We start from the raw sequence: 22,447 nt of genomic DNA on the forward strand, positions 1-22,447 counted from the left end.
CCGTGGGCACCGGGAACCGACAGACAATGGTATCCCCGGAACAAAGAACAACAATCAGGCCTTCGAGTTTATAAGTCGCGTGCCCGCGGCGGCCTCTGGGAGCCGAGCGGAAGGCGGCGCGCGGCACGGAGCGCGCCCAGGGCTCCGCACCGCCCAGGTAGGGCCGCGCGCCGGCTCTGCGTATCTCTCGCGTCTGCTCCCGGTACCCCGGCGGGTCCCCAGCGGGTCCGCGAGGCGAGGTTCAAAGTCGCGGGTGAGATGGGACGGGTGGGGAAGAAGGAGGGCCCGAGAGATCACGGCCACCAGCTCCCACCCCGGAGGCCCCCGAGGGTCAGAGCCCCGCTACCTCTCACCTGGCGCCCTACCCTGCCTTTGGGGCGCCCGCCTCTCCCGCAGAGCCGAGAGGGCTTTGGGGACGCTCGCTCTGCCCCAGGACAGGAGGCGTGCGTTCTGCTCCCACGCCCTCCGCCAGCATCCCGCCCCAGCATCCCGCCTGGTCCGCGGACCCCTCGAGGCCTCCCCGAACCCCGCCCCGGCAGCCGGCGACTCCTCGACCGTCACCCAGTTCCCGCTCGGCCGCGCCGGGGATTTGCACAGGCGAAGCAGGAAATGCGCTGTTCCCGGTCCGTTTCCCTGCTCAGAAACTGGTCCGCGGGGGGTGTTTCTTATATTCCCCCCTCCGCCTCCAGCCCCAGCTCGGGTCCCCGGGTGGGAGTTCTGACAGCTTCCCCTTACTACCCGGCTTGGAGAACCTCAGACTCCGCAGGGAGACGGCGTCGGGGGTGAAGGCAAGGCAATCCAGCTCATCCCCAGGACAGATTGCGGCCACACACTGGTCTGCTCACCCGCTTCATCTTGGCCTCTCTGAGCTCTAAATGCAATCTCAGTAGCGGTTGCTGTGCGCCCACTTCCGCCGACCCCCCCAATCCCACCTTCCTCTCACCCAGGAAAGGCCCGGGCTTTCCTGGTGGAGCTGTGTCGTCAGCTGAGCAGACAGGCTTAGCTGGACGTCCAGGGGAGCAGCAGCAGGACGTCCCCGGGAGCAGACACCTGCACATCGCCCCCTCCCCCTTCAGGGGGGAGCAGACATGGCCCCTGCATCTCAGGAATGCCCAGTAGGTACCATTAGTCTTCCCCTCTGATTGATTCGCGTGCAGCCGGGGTAGAATCTAGGCCCTCTCTACCTCAATCACTTGTTCCTGGCATGGAAAGGTGATGCTGACATCTCTAGGCCAAGCGCTCTGAGATTTTTTTTTTCTCTAGTAGAGGTCCTGCAACCGGTGGCCATTCTGCCCTGCAAACTGGCTTGCCAAGCTTCCCTAGTCAGCAGGGCTGGATTTTGCCAGGTGGTTGGTTAGGGCAAGGTGTGCGTCCTGTGATCATGGGAGTGATCAAAGTGAATAGGCTATAGGACAGGCCACTCCTGACACACTCATTACCCACCCTCTCGTGCAACTTGAACCACAACCACAAGCCTATCAGATTTGGAAATGGAGCCTGAATCGGCTCCAGTGTTTCTAAACAGCAGAGAACCTGAATCCTGTTGGATTCCTCTGCAGTCAGTGTTCAGCTGACCTCGGTTACATGAATTTTCTTCTCTGCCCATTTCTAGACCTTGCCAACAGCTTTATCAACACTCTTTAACGGCCTCTTTATTTTATTTATTTTGCTGGAATATAGTTGATTTACAATGCTGTGTTAGTTTCAGGTGTACAGCAAAGTGAATCAGTTATACATATATCCATTTTCTTAAAAGATTCTTTACCCTTATAGGTCATTACAGAGTACTGAGTAGAGTTCCCTGTGCTATACCATAGGTCCTTAGCTATCTATTTCATATACAGTGTGTGCATACGTCAATCCCAGTCTCCCAGTTTATCTCTCCCCTCAACAGCCTGTTTATGTCTCTCGAGCAGGGATACTGTAACAGTTTTTTTTTTTTTTTAACTTTTTATTTTGTACTGGAGTACAACCATAACAATATTATGATAGTCTCAGGTGGACAGCAAAGGGACTCAGCGATACATACACAAGTATCCATTCTCCCCCCAAATCCCCTGCTATCCAGACTGCCACAGTTGTTCTTGATCAGGTCGTGGGGTCATCTTCTTTGGAGGCAAAGCATTAAGAATTATCTCTGTAAACCTCTGTTTTCATCTGAGACACATCTGTGTAGACACACAGTCATCAGACTTCAGGCCTGCAATATTCTCTCTCACCCTCTCCTTCACCAGAGGTTCAATCTCCAGGCACTAGACACCTGAAATCTCGCCTTTTCTGAGGTTTAACTCAAGTCCTCTGGCTTTTCTGAACCCACTCAGCATGTAAGTCCAGGCTAAGAATGTACTTGGAAAATGTTGCATGTGGATATATGCATACATAAATTTCTATCTTTTGTCAAAACCCAAACCTTTAGTGTTAATTTCTCTGTAATCGTAGATTAGAGTTTACAAAGCAGTTTCTTGTATGTTAACTCATCTGAGTGTCAGGAGAGCCCTGGAGGGAAGCAGGGCAGCTTGTTATTATCCCCGTTTCAGAGAAGGAGATTGAGACTGAGACCAGGGGACCTGTTTGAGGTCCCATGACAAGGTTTCTCAGACCAGCTGTTTGCCCTGCTGTTAACAGTGGTGGGTCTTGTTTTGAGTTTCTTTCCATGCCCTGTCTGTGCCGGTGAAAGACCTCATGGGATTTGTAGAAACTCAATAAACCAGCAGGTAGGAAGGCATGGGTTAAGGACTTTAGCACAGAAACTTCCGGTGTGGTTCCTAATCAGATCACAATCGCACGATCTTTTTTTTTTCTTAAATATCATAGCTGCAGAGCTGTAACAAAAAAGTATTTTCATTTAGAAGATTTATAATTAGGCATTTTATTAGATCACATAATCAAAGCCCAAGATAACATCTCATTTAGAGTATCATTTTATACAAACAAATTCTAATTCAGCTGAAAAAATGAAAACAGTTCAAAGTTATATGGGGATAAAGTTCAGATATAAGGAAACTGAGCTCTCTGAACCTCTGCTCTTGTACTTCATTCAGACTGAAAAAGACATAGTTAACTATACCGAGTTGTGTGGCCTTGTCAGATGTTTAAGGTCTAAGCTGCTGGTCTCCTCTACACCTGTGGCTGACCAAACCTTTGGGGCATAAAAACATACATGTGGCAGCTAGGTAAATTCCCTTCATGTATACTGTTGTTTGGGAGAGAAATGGATAGCAAATATTATCAATTCTATTTTATGAAGTGGAAAATTAAGGCATGGAGCAATTGGGTGATTTCCTTAATGTTTTCAAACCAGTCTAAGAGACAAGAGAATTTCATCTGTTCATTTAATCAACCAATAATTCCCCCAGTACCTGTAAATCTAAGGCTCAGTACAGCATGGTATATTGGTTAAGACCACAGGTTTGGGAGTCAAACTGCTTGGGATTGAACCCTATGCAGCTCACCAGCTGTGCATCCTTGGACATATTGCTGAACCTTTCCGTACCAACTCTGTAAAATGAAGGAGAATTATAGTAATGGCCTCAGAGAATTTTATGTGGATTAAATGAGCTAATTGTTTACTAACTGCTTAGACTACAACCTGACACATAGTAAGAGTTACACAGGTATTTCATAATAAAATAAAATTTAAATTAATGAATGTGTGCACATGAAGACATTGGGAGAATAAATAAGAAAAGGTGACCATGATACTGAATGTGAGTACATTGTAACAGCTAAACAAATGTTTTCAAGGAAAAAATATTGTAACATCTGTGATAACAAGTAATTACTAACATCATGTTTTAATCAAGGTTAGTTGTTACACTGGCAAAAGCTTTTCTAGAGGTCTATTAACTATTGATCATTTTCTAATTACATTTGAAATGTCAACATTTTTACTTTGGTGGTAAAGTAAAAAGTCTATTTTATGCATGTCATTATCAAACTCTGTTAAGATTGTCCAGGAAAAAAAAAAATACACAGAATTGTAAAACATTCAGTATTCCACTAAAAGATCTTTGAAATGCAGACACCTTGCAGTGAGCATTTAACCTGGGTTAAATTCTTCTAAAGGCACAGAAAAAAGTTCAATTTTGAGAACTGTGCCTGGGACTCACATGTTTAAAGGAAAAAAGACCCACGAATGTACATACCCTGCCTAGCTCTTTCAGTGTGAAAAGATCCCAAATTCTTGTCTTCACTGTTCAGTAACATGCTGCCAGGTAATTGCAAGTCACTTAAAACTGCCTCATTTTCAGTGTTCTCAGATAAGAAAGGAGAAAATACCCAATCTCTTGCCCACTGTTCCAGGTACAGAAGAAAACAAATAATCATGCAGTTTTGCAGAATAAGAGTGATCAGTGAAACAGGACTCGTGTCTGCGGATATATGAGTTTATGGACATTCAGAGAAGGTTCTTTGTACATTAAAAAAAAGTAGCAAATTGAGATAAAAATGGAAATAGAGATTGTAAAGAAGACTGTACTGCTTTGGGTAATAATAGAATGCTGCTGTTTTGAAAGCAAAAATGTTTTAAAAGTTACTGCACACTGGGTCCCACCTTTGATCCAGGGCAAACCACGTTGTTTTTGTGAACTAAGGCTCTGGATTTATTGAACAGCCATTATTTTAGTAAATATTGATTATTTCAGTGGTTACTTTGGGTTTTTTTTTTTTTTCTTCTTCTCCCCAGTGGCTAATTTAAAACTGAAATTTGGAGACAAATAGACAACTGGTTCTTTTTTTACACTTTCTTATTATTATTATGTAAAACTTCCTTGGAACTCATCTGACATATACAAGGAGTCCTAGGGCTGAAGAGAACTGCATAACCCATCCTTGCTTTTCAGGTTCTGTAAAATTACCCCAGTGAGAGCTTGGACACAGGGGAATGCCTTACATAGGAAATAACATATTAAATGCTAATATATGAATGCACTTGTTGCTATGCTGGTACACAGCATTCTTTCTAAATCACTTATTTTAAAATAACTTCAAACTTACAGAGAAGTTGCAAGAATAGTATAAAGAAGACTAGCCAATTTCTTAGCATTTTACCTCTTTTGGCTCCATCTTGATTTATAACAACAAAAATTTCCCTACATTTGCTGTCTCTGTTGCTCTCTTTTTAAAAAAAATAAGTAAATGGATATAACAATATAAATCTGTAGTCATATTTATCGTAGAGCATACTGACATATACCGCATACTGACATATACCGATACATTGTAGATAACTACCTAAATATATACTACATCTATATAGCATGTTATATATTAATACCTATGTATGTATGTCTGAATGTGTGTGTGGTTAGCCTTTTTTCTGAACCACTTGAGAGCAGGCTGAGACATAATGTCTCACTCAGCCTAAATACTCCAGAGAACATTCTCCCATATAATCAGCCATCAAATAGCCAACAAATTGGTTATTAGGAAATACCATTCCTACCTAAGCCACTTGCCCGATTCAAATTTTGCAACAAAGTCCATTTCTTTTGGTCCAACATTCTATCCAGGATCACATATTGCCCCTAGGTACCATGTCTCTTTAGACTTCCATCTTTTCTAATAGTTCTTTATGGTTTTCAAGAGTACAGGTCTTTCATTCCATAAGGGTCTCACATGCAGTCTGTCTGGTCTGGGCTCCTGCATTCCTGGCAGGAAAACTACAGAGACGGTGGTGTGCCCTTCCCAGAGCATGACAAGGGAGGCTACCTGAAGCCTCATCATACTGCTGAGTTAACCTTGACCACCTGACCAGTTGGTGTCTGCTCAGTTTCTCTCGCTTCAAGTCACCATTTCCCCCCAATGCAATGGATAAGTATTTTCTGTAGGGGGAACTGTGCCCTGTATTATACCAATATCCTCATCAAGCTTCCACCCACCTGCCTTAGCATCTGCTTAGATGGGTGACAAGGGGTGGTTTTGAATTCCCATCCTTCCTCTGTATTTATGTGTTCCTTCTACTGTAAGAAAGTTTTCCTTTCCTTTATATTAGTATGGGCTGTAGATTCCTTCTTCACTCAGTGCTTTATCATCCTTAATTAATATTATTTGTTTGGGTGCTCAGGTTGTCACCAATTTGGCATGTGGGGCACCTTTTAAGCTGGCTCCTGTATCCTTTTGATTTGTCCTAATCCTTTGACTATTTCTTTATATTGTAGCATAACAAGATATTCCAGGCTTGGGACATTCCTGGCAGACCAGTGGTTGAGATTCCATGCTTCCAGTGCAAGGGGAGTGGGTTTGATCCTTGATCTCGGAACTAAGATCCTACATGCCACGTGGGGCGTCCAAAAAGTAAAAAAAAAAAAAATTCCAGGTTCATCTTGTATTTTTCCTGCCTCAACCCTGATTCAGTCATTTCTGCAAGGAGTTGAGAACATCTTTTAGTGAAAGAGGGTGTTTAGAAACCAGGATCTGGGTTCGCATGAGTACTGGGCTATCATCATTTCTAGATACTCTCAGCAGTATATATACATGCATCTTGCATATATCTGTAGCTATTTCTTATCTTCCTCCCCAAATTATTAAAACCTTGAGTTACTTGAAGATTCCTCCAATTTCAATCCAACATCTCAGGGTTCTTGCTAGCCTGCTACCTCTCTGTATTTCTAAATGCCTTTTCTGACGGTTAAGAACCTGGCTCCCACTATCCTTAATATACCTGCTACTTGCTTGCTGTAATCCACCTCCCGGCCACCCCACCTGCCTGCTCTTAACTTCCAGACCAGCACCTCTGTGCAGGTCTCCTGCAGCGCTCCACTGTTTCCATGTTCAAAAGCAAAACAAAGACATAATAATTACTCATTTAAATTTATCTTTAAATTGTGCGTGTATGCTTAGTCATGTCTGACTCTCTGCGACCCCATGGACTGTAGCCAGCCAGGCTCCCCTGTCCATGGGATTTCACAGGCAAGAATACTGGAGTGGGTTGCCATTTCCTCCTCCAGGGGATCTTCCCGACCCAGGGATTGAGCCCAAGTCTCCTGAGTCTCCTGCATTGGCAGGCAGGTTTTTTTACTGCTGAGCCACCAGGGAAGCCATTTTTCAATTATTTTAAGTATAAAATGTGACCATGGACTATAATAACAAAAGTTCCTTCTTTACTACCTTTCCTTGCTGGCAAATTCCTCAGAAGTCAATTAAAAACAAAATTACAAGGGATTATTTTTATCTGTTTGGAGTGGGGTCACACATACTTTTGAGAATGTAAGATTGAATGTCGAAAACCAAAAGATGTTATTTGTCAGTCATGGCTAGAACAAAAACTAGAAATTGGCTTGACCTAATAGGCTTTCTTTTACTAAAAATGATAAGAAAGGGCAGTAAGAATTAAACAGTATTTTTTCGAAGCATTCACAGAATTTGTGGCAGTTTTGAGGAAATACTTCATAAATACGCTGCCTCTCCCCTCTTGTCAGCCACACCCACACACACATTACTCTCCATGATCTTAAATGAAGAAAATAATGCATACCAAGTCAGATTTCATGACTTGCCCCAAGTTCAGAGGTTGGCCAATCTAATTTACACTGCTTCTATGCATGACTGAATTCCCATGAGTCATTTTCATCTTCAGAGAGAGAGTTCTGTGGAACCATGTTAACATGAAGACCAATCCCCTGAGCCTTCAGATGAGGCTCAGCCCCTCCCCCCCTTCCATAGCTGTTTCTCCCTGCAGAGCTCAGAACAACCCCGAAGGTGAGCGAGTCCAAGTTCAGCTGCAATGGACAGCCATGGGCACCTAGCAAGCACCTCTCTCCTTGACACATCTTTCCTCTTTTTCCAGAGCTAAAGGAGGAAAATGTTACTGGGTCATTTCTACAGAAAGGGTGATGATAAAACATCCCAGGTCTAGAAGGGGCAGGCTCTGGTTAAGCAAAGACTAGAAGCACAAATGCTTGAACAAATATTTAATCGTATGGGTATGTATTAACTGGTTTGGTCATTATATGTAGTGAGACTTACCAAACGTATCTAATATACCAGTTCAGTTTTAGGGCAGTCGTTCGTACTGAAGCTTTAATTCTTAAGAGCAGTGTAAGTCTTCAGTAGTTCAAGGACCTCTGCTAATTTGATTTTGCCAATACTTATTCTATGCAACAAATGAATTATAATAGTATATTTATGAAGAAAATTAGTAAATACTTTCCAACACCTCCACTTAGCCTTTGAGTTGGGTACATTTTATTAGTGAACATTTCCGATGCATGTGCATAACATAGATACCCTGCCCATTACAACAGCCTGCATAGCCACATACACCTCATATTAAGGGGCTCTTTCCTTTCTGTCTACCCCTGTCTCACTGCTCTCTGCCTCCGTTGCTATATTCCTGCCAACTGGCCTCTGGCTGCTTCTAAAACATGCCAAGTTCTTTCCTCCTTGAAGCCTACATTCTCTTTCATCTGTGTGGAACCAAGGTCCCCCAGATTCTGCTATGGCTAGCCCCCTCCTCCAAGGACACCAGCTCCAGGAGACCATCCTACCTAAAATAGCCAATGTCTGCCACTGCCCCCACAAACTTGTCAGACTCTCTTCTCTCACTTGGTTTATAATTTCCTAAAGTACCTGTTACTAGCAGTCATCATGTTTTTTAATCTGTTTATTGTCTCTCTTTCCCCATTAAAATGCTAACTCCCCGAGATACTATGGGTGCTTGTGCACTGCCCTATCCCTGAAGCCAGGGATACATCAACAAGATTTGTTGAATGAATGAAAGACAGCCCAAGACAGCTCATCAGAGGATTTCCCCCTGCCAAAAGTGCAGAGGCTTTGACTACTAGTTGGTCTTTTGCACCGTCATGCATTTTTCTTGAAAACACCCTTGTCCCTGAGAGCTTGTATTGCTCCTAGCTAAAGCCTCATCCTGTCACTTTAAGAGGAGGAATGCCCCCTCTGGACACGTATTTCATTAACAGAGTATTATCTCCCAGAGTAACTAAGCACTTTCAAAAGAAGGGTGATGGTTACAAGAGCCTCTAAATAATTTGGACTGATTAGGTATCTTAATCCAGTTGCCAGTTAATTGTGTTTGTTTGTGATCAAGAATATGATTTTCACCTAGCCCCCCTCCACAATCTCGCTGTGTTTGGAGAAGGCCCATCTCAGTATCTGCAGCGGGCTCTTTGAAGGTGTTTGCCGAGGGGGTGGGACCGCAGCGCTCACCTGGAGCCAGGAGCTGCAGGAAGGCATGTCGGCCCACCACCTGCGGATGGACTAAGCTAGATCCCACCGCCCACCGCAAACAGCCTGGAGATCTGAAGACTCGAGCACAGCCCCACCCGATCCCTCCGAGCCCGGGTAACTATTTCTGGAGGGAAAATGACTCCTCCAGGCTTAAAAGGCTGATGGGAATGAAGGGTGGTCCAAAACGGAGCTTCTCAAAGTAGCCGCGCAGAGGGATCAGATTTCCCCTTGATTCCCGATCTGTTACCCACTGACACTTTTAAAATACCAAAAGAAAAAAAAAAAAAAAAAGGGAAAAAAACCTAGAAAAATAAAATAACGAAATCAAGCAAAATATTGATACGAGCTCACACTTTTTATTAGGAGGAGCCTCAGACATCAACCTGTTCTCAATTGCTCCCAAAGCTCCTTGCTGCTTCCCGCATCCCGCCCCAGACCTCAGCCCCCCAGTTCTAGGGCTGTTTCCACCGCAACCGCATCCCAGGGTCCCACCCCAGAGTCGGGTGGGTCAGACCTCAGCCCCCTGCCCTCGACGGAAGACTGGCCTTAAACCTGCAGTCCTCTCCTCACTTTGCAGTTTTAGGTCCCTACTTCCTTATTTAATTTTTTAAAAGGAGACACTAATGGATATTGCGAGTGATACTAGATGAGAACTTCTGTCACAGATAAGCATCAACTCAACAATAAGCCGTTTATTGACATTATTCACTGTTAAACACCGGGGTTGTTTACCTTTGAAAGTTGGGTCTGGGCCGCGGCTCTGAGTGGGGTCGGGGTGGGCGCGCCCTGAACGCATTCAGATTCGCTGCTGGGGGCTTGTGTTGGGGCGGGAGAGGGCGCCTGGCCAGCGAGGTGGGGGCGAAGAGAAGAGAGAGGGCAGACGGATCGCTTAGGTTCACTAACCCTTCAGTGATCTGCTTCTGTGTCACCGAAGTGAATTCTTTCTTCTGCTGCCAAATAGTTAAAGCTGTATTATTAGCTGTAGCTACTCCTAGGCAGCATGTATCTAATATATGGGATATAATATTGGTGATTCAATATAATTTCTACATTGTATGTAAAATACAGAAATGATGTATATAAAATATAGAAACTATATTGCATACAATTATATATAATTATTGTATGTCTTGCATACAATTATGTATGTATAATAAAAACATAAATGTGTATGAATGTATAAAATGTATATATAATATATATACACACATTTGTGTTTGTTTTAGCAGTGGAGAAACAAGTTTCACATAGTCAGTCTAGGGGATCTGGAACCAGAAGCCAAAGCTAGAGAATGCAGTACATCACCTAAAGTGTTTGTGGCTCAGGAGCCACAGTGTGATTTTCCTCTAGGTAGCCAGGGCTCCCTCCCTGACTTGTGGGGACCCTTTGTCTTTTAATGGGATCAGGCTTTTTGGCCAAGTTCTGCTCATCCCACCCTCCAACTCATTCTGACTTCTAACTTGATGAGTTCCCTTGAAATTCTGGCTGCCACAAATCCCTTCCCTTTCCATCTTCCTTTTGTCCCCATCACCATCAACAAAGGGCTGTGATGGCAAGTGTCCATCTATGGAACTTATTTACATATAATAAAATATTGACTTGTTCGGTACCATTTGTATATTATCACCATACTAAGGCCTTTGTTCAGAGAGAGGGTTTTAAATCATTAATTGATCTGAATTTGTGTTATCCAGGCAGACACTGTTTCTAAGATTCTTTCCATTCTAAATTACAATTAACTGGACTCTCACAAATAATCTACTTATATTTAAATTTTTTAAATTTTTTCATAAATAGCTTTCTTGAATTCAAATGATCTTCAAATTCTTTTACTTTACTATTTCATGTATCTGTAGGTTTTCTCTAAACCAGGCATCTGCAAATATCTGCAAGTCTTTTAGAGCAAGGACTTTCTCTAAGAAGACCTAAAATTGTGACAATATCAGAACTGCCACAACCTGGAGTAATACACCAAAAAGAAAATTTTTTTCTTTTGTAGATTTATTTTCGGATATAATGGATTTGCATAATAAATTTACAGTGGTATGTTGGTTCCTTTAAAAAAAGTTGATATTGTTTCTTAAAGGATATGAATACAGAAAAGTGATTCACTGTTTTACTAAATATAATAATTAATATTTATACATTACTTCAAAAGTGTTTTATATACATACTTCAATTTAATCTTTAAAATAACCCTACTAGTTAGACGTTCTTACTTCTTTCTTTTTTAAATTAATTTTTATTGGAGTATAGTTGATTTACAATATTGTGTTAATTTCAGGTGTACAGCAAAGTGAATCAGTTATACATATACACGTACTCACTCTTTTTTAGATTCCTTTCCCATAAGGTCATTACAAAGTATTGAGTAGAGTTCCCTGTACTATACAGTAGGTCCTCATTAGTTATGTGTTTTCTATATAGTAGTGTGTACGTGTCAATCCCAGACTCCCAGTTTATCCCTCCCCTTCCTTTCCCCTCAGTAACTGTAAGTTTGTTTACTATTGTGAGTGTGTTTCTGTTTTGTAAATAGGTTCATTTGTACCATTTTTTTTTTAGGTTCCACACAGAAATGATATCATATAATATTTGTCTTTCTCTGACTTCTTTATTCAATATGACAATCTCTGTGTCCAACCATGTTGTTGCAAATGGCATTATGTCATTCTTTTTATGGCTGAGTAATATTCCATTGTATATATGTACCATTATCTTTTTTATCCATTCTTCCACTGATGAACATTCACATTGCTTCCACGTTCTGTCTATTATAAACTTTTTATTTTTTTTTAATTTTTTGCTAAAAGATGATGATGTTTGGAGAGATGAATTGATTCACCCAGAGTCACAAATCTAGGAAGGATTGGATCACTTGATTCCACAATTTATGCTTTTTCTACAATTCCGCTATGCTAACATGGCTTCACACAGGCAAAAACACAATTCTACCATCGTCCTATTAGCCACTGATGATTCCTCCACTGCCTAAAGGCTTCCAGTCCCCTTAGATTACTACAGCACTTCAGCCTGTCTTGAGGACTGAGGGCAACATGCTTTTCATTCAGTATTTTTGCAGTAACATTTTCTATGTCCACAAACTAAGCTTTGATAACAAATATAGTAACACAGAATTCTAAATTTAGCTAATCATCATGAACTCCTGGGGGAACATGCTCTAAATTTTCCCAGACTTCTGCCAGCAGAGATTCAGTTCCACCTGGCGCGGGTCCTACAGATGTGTATTACAAGAATCCTAGTGGGGCCATTCCTAGGGCTGAAAAACATTGCTTTAACATATTAGAAGTAGTAAATTGTTAATGATGTGCACTAAAATTGTTGCAAGATAGAGGAAAGTTGTAATGTATGCCAGTTTAAATTTAGGGACCCCAAGTACAATTTTTTTCTAAAACACAAACTAAAAAAGCTTCCTTAGGGTCCTAGCTCCCTGATTATTTGTAAAATAATAATATTTCAGAGGAAAGAAACCTCTTAACTTCATCTTATCACTTTTTCCATAAAAAAGACATAACCTAGAACATCTTTAAGACCTTTGACCAGTAGGAAAAAATCTCTCAAAGCTTTCTGGAGTTACAACCACTTCTGGGATTCTTGGAGTGGCTTCCTCCCAGAAAGAATTGTTTGTACCTTATTCATGCCTATTAATTATAGCTATTTTTCATTATTTTGCTTACAGAGTTCAGGCTATAATATATTGCAGTTGGTTGTTTTTGTTACAATTGACCGCTTGTCCTATTTCTCTATATACCACTTTCTATCACTTTTGGACACAAGGTAAGGTACTTAATAAATGTTTATTGATTATAAGTCTGATTTGATAAGAAAGATGGGAAAGGACTTGGTATCTTCTTGGGCTCCTGAAATCCTGTTTCTTGTATGTTCTTTTCAGTTCATTTCAGTTTCTAGAGTCTTACAATCTCATGTACTGCTGGGCACATAAAAAAATCAGTTGGCCCATTTCAGATACGTGTCTACCACTGAGTTAGCCCTTGGGTTTTAAGTCATTTTAAGAAGGTTCAAAAAGGCAATCCAAGCTCCTTATAAGCATTCATTAAATAAATAAAATTTTTAAAAAATTTTTGCTGCAGTAACAAAGACATTGAAAGCCTTTAGACATCTGATTAGCAATACTTGAATCTAGAAAAAGGATATATGCAGTTTGTACAAATTTTTAAAAATGTATTTTATTGAAGTATATTTGATACACAATGTTATGTTAATTTATACTCTACAGCAAAGTGATTCAGTTCCACATAATGTTCTTTTTCATTACAGTTTATCACAGGATATTGAATATAGTTCTCTGTGCTATACAATAGGACCTTGTTGTTTATCCTTTCTATACATAATAGTTTGCATTTGCTAACCCCAAACTCCCAATCCATTTCTCCCCCACCACCTTCCCTCTTTTGTGTACCATTTTTATCTTTAGTAACTCTTCTGTAAGTTTGACATTCTTCCCAAATGAAAGTTGGCTTTTTAGTTAGACATTAAACCTTGAAAATACATTACACTGAGAGAAGAAACCAGTCACAAGAGATCACATACTGGGTGATTCCATTTATATGACACCCAGAATAGGCAAATCCATAGACAGAAAAGAGATTATCAGTTGCTTAGGGGTGCTGGGGGTAGAGGGCTGAAGGGAGCTGGAGGCAGGGAGTGATAACTAAAGGGCACGGGGTTTCTTTGGGGGGTGATGAAAATATAAATTTGATTGTGGTGATCATTGCACAACTGAATTTACTGAAAACCACTGGATTGTACACTTCAAATGGGCAAATTTTAGAATATTATATCTTCATGAAAAATTAGAATTATCTAAACTGAAAATTAGATTGAAAATTATCTTATTAGAAAAATTAGAAATTAGAGACTATCTGGAGAAGACTCCGATATTAAATCTTTTATTTGAAATTGAACACTGGTTGGACAATGCACCATGTTAGATGACACCAATCAGTACAGAATTCCCCCCTTTCCCCTCTCCCACCAGGGGCATTTTCACTTGACACTAAGTGGATTACCCTCTCTTCCAGGGTAGTTAATAGGAAAGGGCTCTAGCACATAAACTAATTGATTTGTGATTAATCATAGGATGATATTATCATCTGACAAATTTGCTTTTAAACTTTATCTACCATTTTATGTCTTATTTTAGACTTGAATTCATAGTTACTTGTGAGCTTTCTTAAAGCATTCTGCAAATCTCATTCAGAATCCTAAGTGTCTACCCTCCTCCCAGCCTCCTTCCTGGAATGGATAAAATGAATTTTCACCCTCTCTCTCTCAGTCTTACTAAGATTAAGTGACAATTAAGTTTTGTGGTAGGAATACTGATGAATATTTAAAAGAGAGAAAAGATAAGTTTACGTTCAGTTAATCAATTTGTCAATGTCAGACTACTCTATATAAAATAATCAACAAGGACCTTCTGTATAGCACAGGAACTCTACTCAATACTCTGTAAAAACCTACATGGGAAAAGAATCTGAAGAAGAATGGATATATGTATATGTGTAACCGAGTCACCTAACACAACATTGTAAATCAACTATCCTCCAACATAAAATTAAGACTTAAAAATGACATTTGTAATTGTAGGAATGGAAGATAATTTTAACATACAACCTTCTTTCACTTCCCTAATACATGCTGCTTAGTGATTTTTCCCAATCTCACTTGTTCATTTTGGGACCTGAAAAAATATTTCGGAAAAATTGTGCTTACTATTTAGTAGGGTCGGGGGCTAAATGAGCTTGACAAATATTTGTGTAGGAAGAAATTTTCATCACTAGTCAATATTTCAACTTTTTATATAAGAAGCAAAATAATTTTACAAATGGATTTAAAAGATTCATGACCATATTCTGGGTGAAAGTGTCTTTAAATGCCCGAGGACTCAAAATGAAAAAGAGAATAATTATTTCTTTACAAATTGAGCTTTTTATAACTAGTATTTTCAGATTTAAGTCCAAGTGTCCGTGGCAGTGTGCCTTAACATGGCAATTTCTAGAAGGTTCCTCTTGGGTGCAAGAACACTGGTTTCATTGTGAGGTGGGATGTCCCAGGTGTGGGGAAGGTCGGCATCCCTCTTCCACACCAAGAGTCTACCAGTTGTTTTCTAAACATCTTATTTGTCCTCAGAGAAATATTTTTCTAAGATTGATTGTGGTAAGTTATCTGTTTTTGTTAGAAGAGAAAACAAGAGTTCTTCTATTGGTAAACAAACCAAGAATTTACTATTCAGTTTTTAAATCTGTGGGGTTTTTTCCTATCCAAACAAGTAATATATTGTAGTCACAATGAAAACTTTAACTCACTTTAGATTCTTATATTTATGGCACACTTTGGGGAACTTAGTCACTTCTATTTTTGGCCAGGAAGAAAAGAGGGATTGCAGCCTTAAAAAGAATCAAGATTTCTCAATAACCAAGTGGGTGTTTTACTTTTACTCACTTCAAACTAGTTTTCCCTCTTCTGATAAAAATGCAATTCTGTATTTTCTATACAACTAGTTAATTCCTAACATAAACAGAAAAGCATTACGAATAAAATTTAAGATCATGGAAAGGCATGTTCTTTCTTTAACAGAACAAACAAACCAACAAAAAAAATCAACAGTGAAAAATCTAAGTTTGAAAATTGAGTTAGAAATCTGCTATCACATGCTTATACAGACACAGTCGTTCCATTTCTGATTTCAGAAAGTTAATTGGTGGAGGAAGGTTTAATAATTATTCCTCTCTATACTGTTCTGATTATTCAGATTTTTTAAAGTTTATAATTAATTTCAGAAGATGTAGCCACTGAATAGAGTCTGGTAACATTTAACTTAATGGGATGACTGTCAGTAGAACAGAATTCTGTTCTATAATATGAATGGCACTAAATAATTCTATATTCTAGTTTACAGTTCCAATTTGAATTTTGACTCATCAGAGACAGGGACATTTTCTAGAAGGGCCAAGTCATTGAAAGTTACCTGGAATCGGCTCTGAATTTGAGGACAGTCGTTCGTCCCACTGATTAATTGTGAATATTCATTGGTAGAAGGACCTTCAAAACAGCTAACAAAATACCATCTTTTACCAAATTCATTAATTGCATTTAAAATAAATGCATTTCTCTTGGTAAAAAAAAAATCTTTGAATTTTAGAATGTCATCATTTTGACCTACTTTTTACACTCTGATTACTTTAAGTTAGATCAAACACAGGTTCTTTGCCTCAACTCAATGGATGGGCTACAGTGGCTCCCAGGCTGATTTGTAGAACTCATTATGGACTCACAAAGTGTTCAAGGTTACCTTTCAATTTGTTTCAGCCAGAATCAATAAATCTCTCACCTGGTTTCTTTGCTGTACGTATTGTACTGGTTAATCATGTATACACACAGCACAGCACATTAGACCTGGAGAAAGAGTTTTCTGATGGGAGCCAATTTTTAACTACTGTGCTGTTGAAATTGGAAAACAAAGAGAAACTGCCCCTGTTTATTATTAAGGTGTGATGTGAACCAGGAGCCATAAATAATCTTGCTGGCCAATTCCCAGGACAGAAGAAGGAAGGAAAGAAGGAGGAGCAGGGGAAAGAGAGAGAGAACCATCTTGTGAAAATGTTTTGTTGAAGAACCTCAACTTGTAGAAAATTCTACGTAGGGAGCCACTAGTGCGCAACTAGAAAAGGGGAAATAGTCAACTCCAGCAACACAGAAGTAGGCTTTCTTACTTGTTGTTCAGTTGCTCAGTCATGTCCAACTCTTTGCGACCCCATGGACTGCAGCATGCCAGGCTTCCCTGTCTGTCCTTCACTATCCCCCAGAGTTTCTTACTTACATACACACATAATATTTAAGAGACAGCATGAAATGCTTTCTAAAAACTAAATATTAAACTGTTTGAATTAAAAAGCTGTGATAGAGGGACTTCCCTGGTGGTTCAGTGGTTAAGACTTTGCCTTCCAATTCAGGCGGTGCAGGATCAATCCCTGGTCAGGGAGCTGAGACGCCACATGCCTCATGGCCAAAAAACCAAAACATAAAACAGAAGCAGTATTGTAAGAAATAGACTTTAAAAATGGTCCACATCAAAAAATATTAAAAAAGAAAAAAAAAAGAGGGAGAGAGAAAGCTTTTTAAAAAAGAAAGCTGTGGTAGAGAAAATTTTAAAATATTATCTCTGCAGAGGATCCCTCCCTTTTTCTCATGCCATTTCCATCCCTCTTTGCTCTGGAGTTCCCTATGTATGTTTGGAACTAAGATTCAGGGTCCCACCTAATAGTGGATGGACAGAGCATGGACTTCCCTGGTGCCCAGGTAGTTTAGTTCTGTCCCAGCCGATACAGGGCATTGCTCTGACATCACAACACAGTCTGCCTGGTCTCTGTCATACCCCTATCTATCTAGTGGTGTGGTTTGGGGTTAACCATCAAGTCTGTTCTTCCACATAGTGAGAGGGTTGCACCAGGTGACTCTAGGGTACCTCTCAGTTTTCACATTCTGGGATTCTGCACTTCTCCAAATGGCAACAATATTTCAAAAGTCCCAGATCTCTGATGCATTAGGGGAGTAGAATATTTCTAAATCTATATATTCTAGTCTGCATAAAAATCACCTAGGGGTGTGGAAGGTTGGAAGTAACTCATGAATCTGCATTTTTTACCAAGCAGCTGAGGAAATTCTCACCCAGATGGCTCTTTAAGAGGCTTGGGAAGGCTTGCCCTCGGGATTCTTTAAGCTTCTAAGGCTGTGAAAATCAAAACTTTCTAAATGAATTTACCTAGGGGTATCTTTAACGTTCTGAATGGAAATAACAGCTTGTGCATTTAGGAAATTAACCTATATAAAAGACAATCCCAGGAAGAGGGGCTTTAGTCTTAGCTGGGGGACAATTTCTAGATTTAAGCTTCACATTCCCATTGCTGGTTGTGAAGAATGAGTCTGAGAGATAAAGAATGACAAGAACAATGTCCCTATTTTCAATTTTAGTGTGAATTATTTCCTGTAACAAAATAAAGTTCAAACTATGAATCAACTGAAAAGCCTCACGTTCCTTAAATCTTAACTGTTTGTTTTATATGCCTTAATACCATTAAGAGACGTTCAGAATTGCTCTTTCTAGTCTTACTCATTCTAAGCTAGTTTAATCAATGTTTAATAATGCTGAATCCAGTATTGACCCATCCACTCTCTCTTTTTTAAATAACAACTCTTTTTGAGGTACGTTTCAGGTATCCTGTAATTCACCCTTTAAAAGTGTTCGATTCAATGACTCTATATTCACTGATATCTGCAACCTTAACTACAATTTTAAAAGGTTCATCACCCTGAACAGAAACTTTTTGCATCACTCCTCCTCCTCACCCCCTACACCTCAAGGACCTCAGGAAATTGATAACAGACTTTCTGTCTCTGTAGTTTTGCCTATTTTGGACATTTCATAGACATGGAATAACAGACTGTGTGGTCTTTTGTGACTGGCTTCACTTACGTAGCCGGATGCTTTCCAGGCTCATCCCTGTGGATGTCAGGCAGGTGTCAGGATCTCTTTCCTTTCTCTGGCTGAATAATATTCCATTGACCAGATACGCCACGTTTCATCTATCCATTGATAGACATTTGGATTGTTTCTACTTTGGAGCTGTTATGAATAATGCGGCTCTCAACATTTGCATACAAGTTTTTGTGCAGATTGATGTTTTCCGTTCTCTTGGGGCAGAACTGCTAGACCATACAGTAATGTTATGTTTAACCATTTGAAGAACTACTAGACTATTTTCCAAAGTGCCTGCACCATCTTAAAAATCCTACCAGCAATGTGTGAGGTTTCTAGTTTCTCCACATCTTTGCTAGTTCTTGATATTATCGGTCTTTTTTATTATGGCATCCTACTGGGTATGAACCAGTATCTCCATGTGGTTTCACTTGAATTACCCTAATGACTAATGATGTTGAGCATCTTTTCATGTGCTTATTGGTGATTCATGTATTTTCCTTTGAGAAAGAGTCCTAATCAGACTCTTAAGCTCATTTTGAAATTGGCAGTCTTTTTATTGTTGAGTTGTAAGAATTCTTTTTATATTCAGATACCAGTTCCTGGAGAAGGGAAAGACTACCCACTCTAGTATTCTGGCCTAGAGAATTCCATGGACTCGCAAAGAGTTGGACACGACTGAATGACTTTCACTTCACTTCTCCAAAAGGACTTGGAGAAGGAAATGTTAACCCACGCCAGTATTCTTGTCTGGGAAACCTCATGGACAGAGAAGCCTGGCTACAGTCCATGAGATCGCAAGAGTCAGACACGACTTAGCAACTAACCACCACCACCACCATCACCACCACCAGTTCCTTATCAGATGTATGATTTGCAAATATTTCTCCCAGGTTGTCATTTCACTCTGTTGAGGAGTCCTTAGAAGCACAAAATTTGTTGATTTTGATGAAGTTCATTTTTGTCTGTCTCTTTATCAGTTTGTTTTTTTGTGTTGTATCTAATAAACTATTTCCTAATCCAAGATCATGAACATTTATGCCTATATTTTATGAATTTTATAATTTTAGCCCTTACATTTATGTCTGATCTATTTCTTAGAATTTCATCTATTTTTTAATTGATGAAAAACACATAGCATAATATTACCATTTTAAAACTATTTTTTTTAAGTGCACAGTTCAATAGCATCAGAATTGTGCAACTAATATCCAGAACTCTTCTCATCTTTCAAAGCTGAAATTCTATAGCAATCAAACAACAGCCAAATCCTCTCAAGTCTCTGACCACCCTCATTCTACTTTCTGTTCTATGAATTTGACTACCTCCTAAAAATAGTTGTCTTTTGTGACTGGCTTATATCACTTTGCATAATGTTCTCAAACTCTATCTGTGTTGTAGCATGTGTTAGAATTTCCTCCCTTTTTTAGGTTGAATAATATTTTATTGTGTGTATAGACCACATTTTTTAAGTGTTCAATCCATTTTGAGTTCATTATTGTTGTTTATGGTGTGAAGTATTCCAATTTCATTTATTCTTTTGTATGTGGAAATCCTGTTGTCTTGGCACTATTTGTGGCCCATTTATTCTTAGCACAGATGAGTAATTGAATTTAAATGCCTGTTGTTTCAAACGCTTAAATGTCTGGGGTGGGGGGAAAGGCAAAGACTGGTTTAAAAGAAATAGGATAATAGTATAATCAGGATACTTTGTGTTGTGGGTAAGGATCTGTATTTCAAGACAAGTATTTTTTAATGTAAAATTATCATGTCATTGCTTCTTCCTTATATTCCAGAATCCTACTTTTTTGTTTTACTATTTAAAAGTAGACCATCACTTCATGTGATGCTTTAAGGGAATTGTGAAACTGAATCATTCAAGCCATAACTTTAAAATATTCAATGATTATTATTATCATCAATGTTTAAATATATTGGGTATCATCAAGTTTGCATATGGATTTGGGAAAAAAGGAGTCAAAATCACCTTTACCTTTTAACAGAAATGTCATTCACCAAGAGTTAATGTATACTTGACTACCAATAGGTGGCGCTAGACATTTAGTCAGTATTTCACTGATTTGTCTATAGCCTATAATATAAAAAACTATAAAATCTTCCACTGGAAAAGAAACCATCTCTATAGGGAGTATAAAACCACTGGGAGAAAATGGACTCTCTTCCTCATAGTCACATTCACGCTGACAATAAGTGAACGCTACTGTCATTCAAAATGATTCCACAGGGACATGTTTACAGATTTTAGCTGCCCCAACATCCAGTGGTAAAGAATCCTCCTGCCAGCGCAGGAGATGCAAGAGACGCAGGTTCAATTTCTGGGTAGAGAAGATCCCCTGAAGGAGGAAATGGCAACCCACTCCAGTATTCTTGCCTGGGAAATCTCATGGACAGAGGAACCTGGAAGGCTACAGTTCATGGGATCACGAAGAGTTGGACATGACTGAGTGACTAAGCACACACACCTTGAGGAGAGAGAGGAAGGACTTAAGGACTTCTTTTGGCCTAAAAGATCAGAAAGAATGACTTTTTAAATTTACTTGTTAAATGTTTATGCATTTGACAGGACTTAGCCCAAGATTTGCAAGTTTTTTGAGAGAAACTGTATTGCCCCAGCCACCTCCAGTCCCTGGAAGCTACTGATGTTCATGAAAAGATGTTTGGCCATGTGGGCTCAGTCAGTGGGCCCACGACAAACAATGAAGCCTCGAAGCCCTTTAAAGTTGAGCAGAACATGGGTTTTTGGTCACATCCACTTGAATTTTACTTTAAGTAATGCAACAACTATAAGAAAGCACACATCAACTGCAACCAGGTTTTGTCGGGAGTTTTTTGAGCTGCTTGCATTTCAGAATTTTGGATAAATAATGATTGATTTGAACACGTTCTACCACTTGATCATTATGTGATTTTGAGAGAGTCACCACTTGATGCCTCGGGAGGGTAATTTATAAATCAGGGAATGATTTGCCATGAGGATTAAACCAGCTGGTGTCACACACAATGCCATGAATGTTATAAGAATTCCAAAGATGCAGGTTCTCTTGCGTGCCCGCAGCAGCAGTCAGATCTGGCTAATTTCATCAAAAGGGCTGGGTGAAGAGAGATGTGGATAAGTGAGAAAATCTCAGGAAGAGCTGAACTGTCAGAGAGGTGGGAGGTGGAGGAGCAGAGGAAGCAGGATTGATGGACGTGGAGAACCGGTTTCTGTGATCCCCAAGGTGTGTTACTCCGATCAAGGTGGGCTCTGCCAGCACCTGCAATGGAGGTGGAATGGGAGGCTGCTTTCATCTCTCCATCCTTAATTCCTGCACCAAGACTGTGTCCTGTAAGAAGCGGCTCAGTTCCTGTGGGTTCTAATTGCAATGAATAGCTCATTACAAACTCAGGGGAAAGGAGCCAATAACAGAAAAAAAATGTCATGTGTGAAATATGATGTTTAATGGTCTAATTTCAAATATTGGCCCATTTATGTGTGTGAGGTTGGGCAAATCTCTCTGAGCCTCCTGTCTTTATTTATTTTGAGCCTCCTGTCTTTAAAGCAGGTCACCCAATATTTATAGCAGAGCTATTTATGATAGTCAAGACATGGATGAACACAAATGTCCATCAGTGGAGAAATGGACAAAGAAGATGTGGTACATATATGCAATGGAATATTACTCAGCCATGAAAAGAATGAAATAATGCCATTTGCAGCAACATGGATAGACCTAGAGATTGTGACAC

At 39.9% G+C, this 22,447-nt stretch overlaps 1 long non-coding RNA gene across 1 annotated transcript; it reads left to right on the forward strand.

Moving 5' to 3' along the window:
• The first annotated feature begins 96 nt into the window (after window positions 1-96).
• On the forward strand, window positions 97-21,340 carry LOC145511727 (uncharacterized). The gene is made up of 3 exons (XR_014058107.1): window positions 97-157; window positions 9,065-9,300; window positions 19,293-21,340. It is a non-coding gene; the product is annotated as an uncharacterized LOC145511727 (long non-coding RNA).
• Window positions 21,341-22,447: the final 1,107 nt, after the last annotated feature.

Source organism: Giraffa tippelskirchi, chromosome 6 (genome assembly GCF_054371585.1).
Source record: "Giraffa tippelskirchi isolate mGirTip1 chromosome 6, T2T-mGirTip1v1.2.pri, whole genome shotgun sequence".
Classification (NCBI taxonomy): domain Eukaryota; kingdom Metazoa; phylum Chordata; class Mammalia; order Artiodactyla; family Giraffidae; genus Giraffa; species Giraffa tippelskirchi.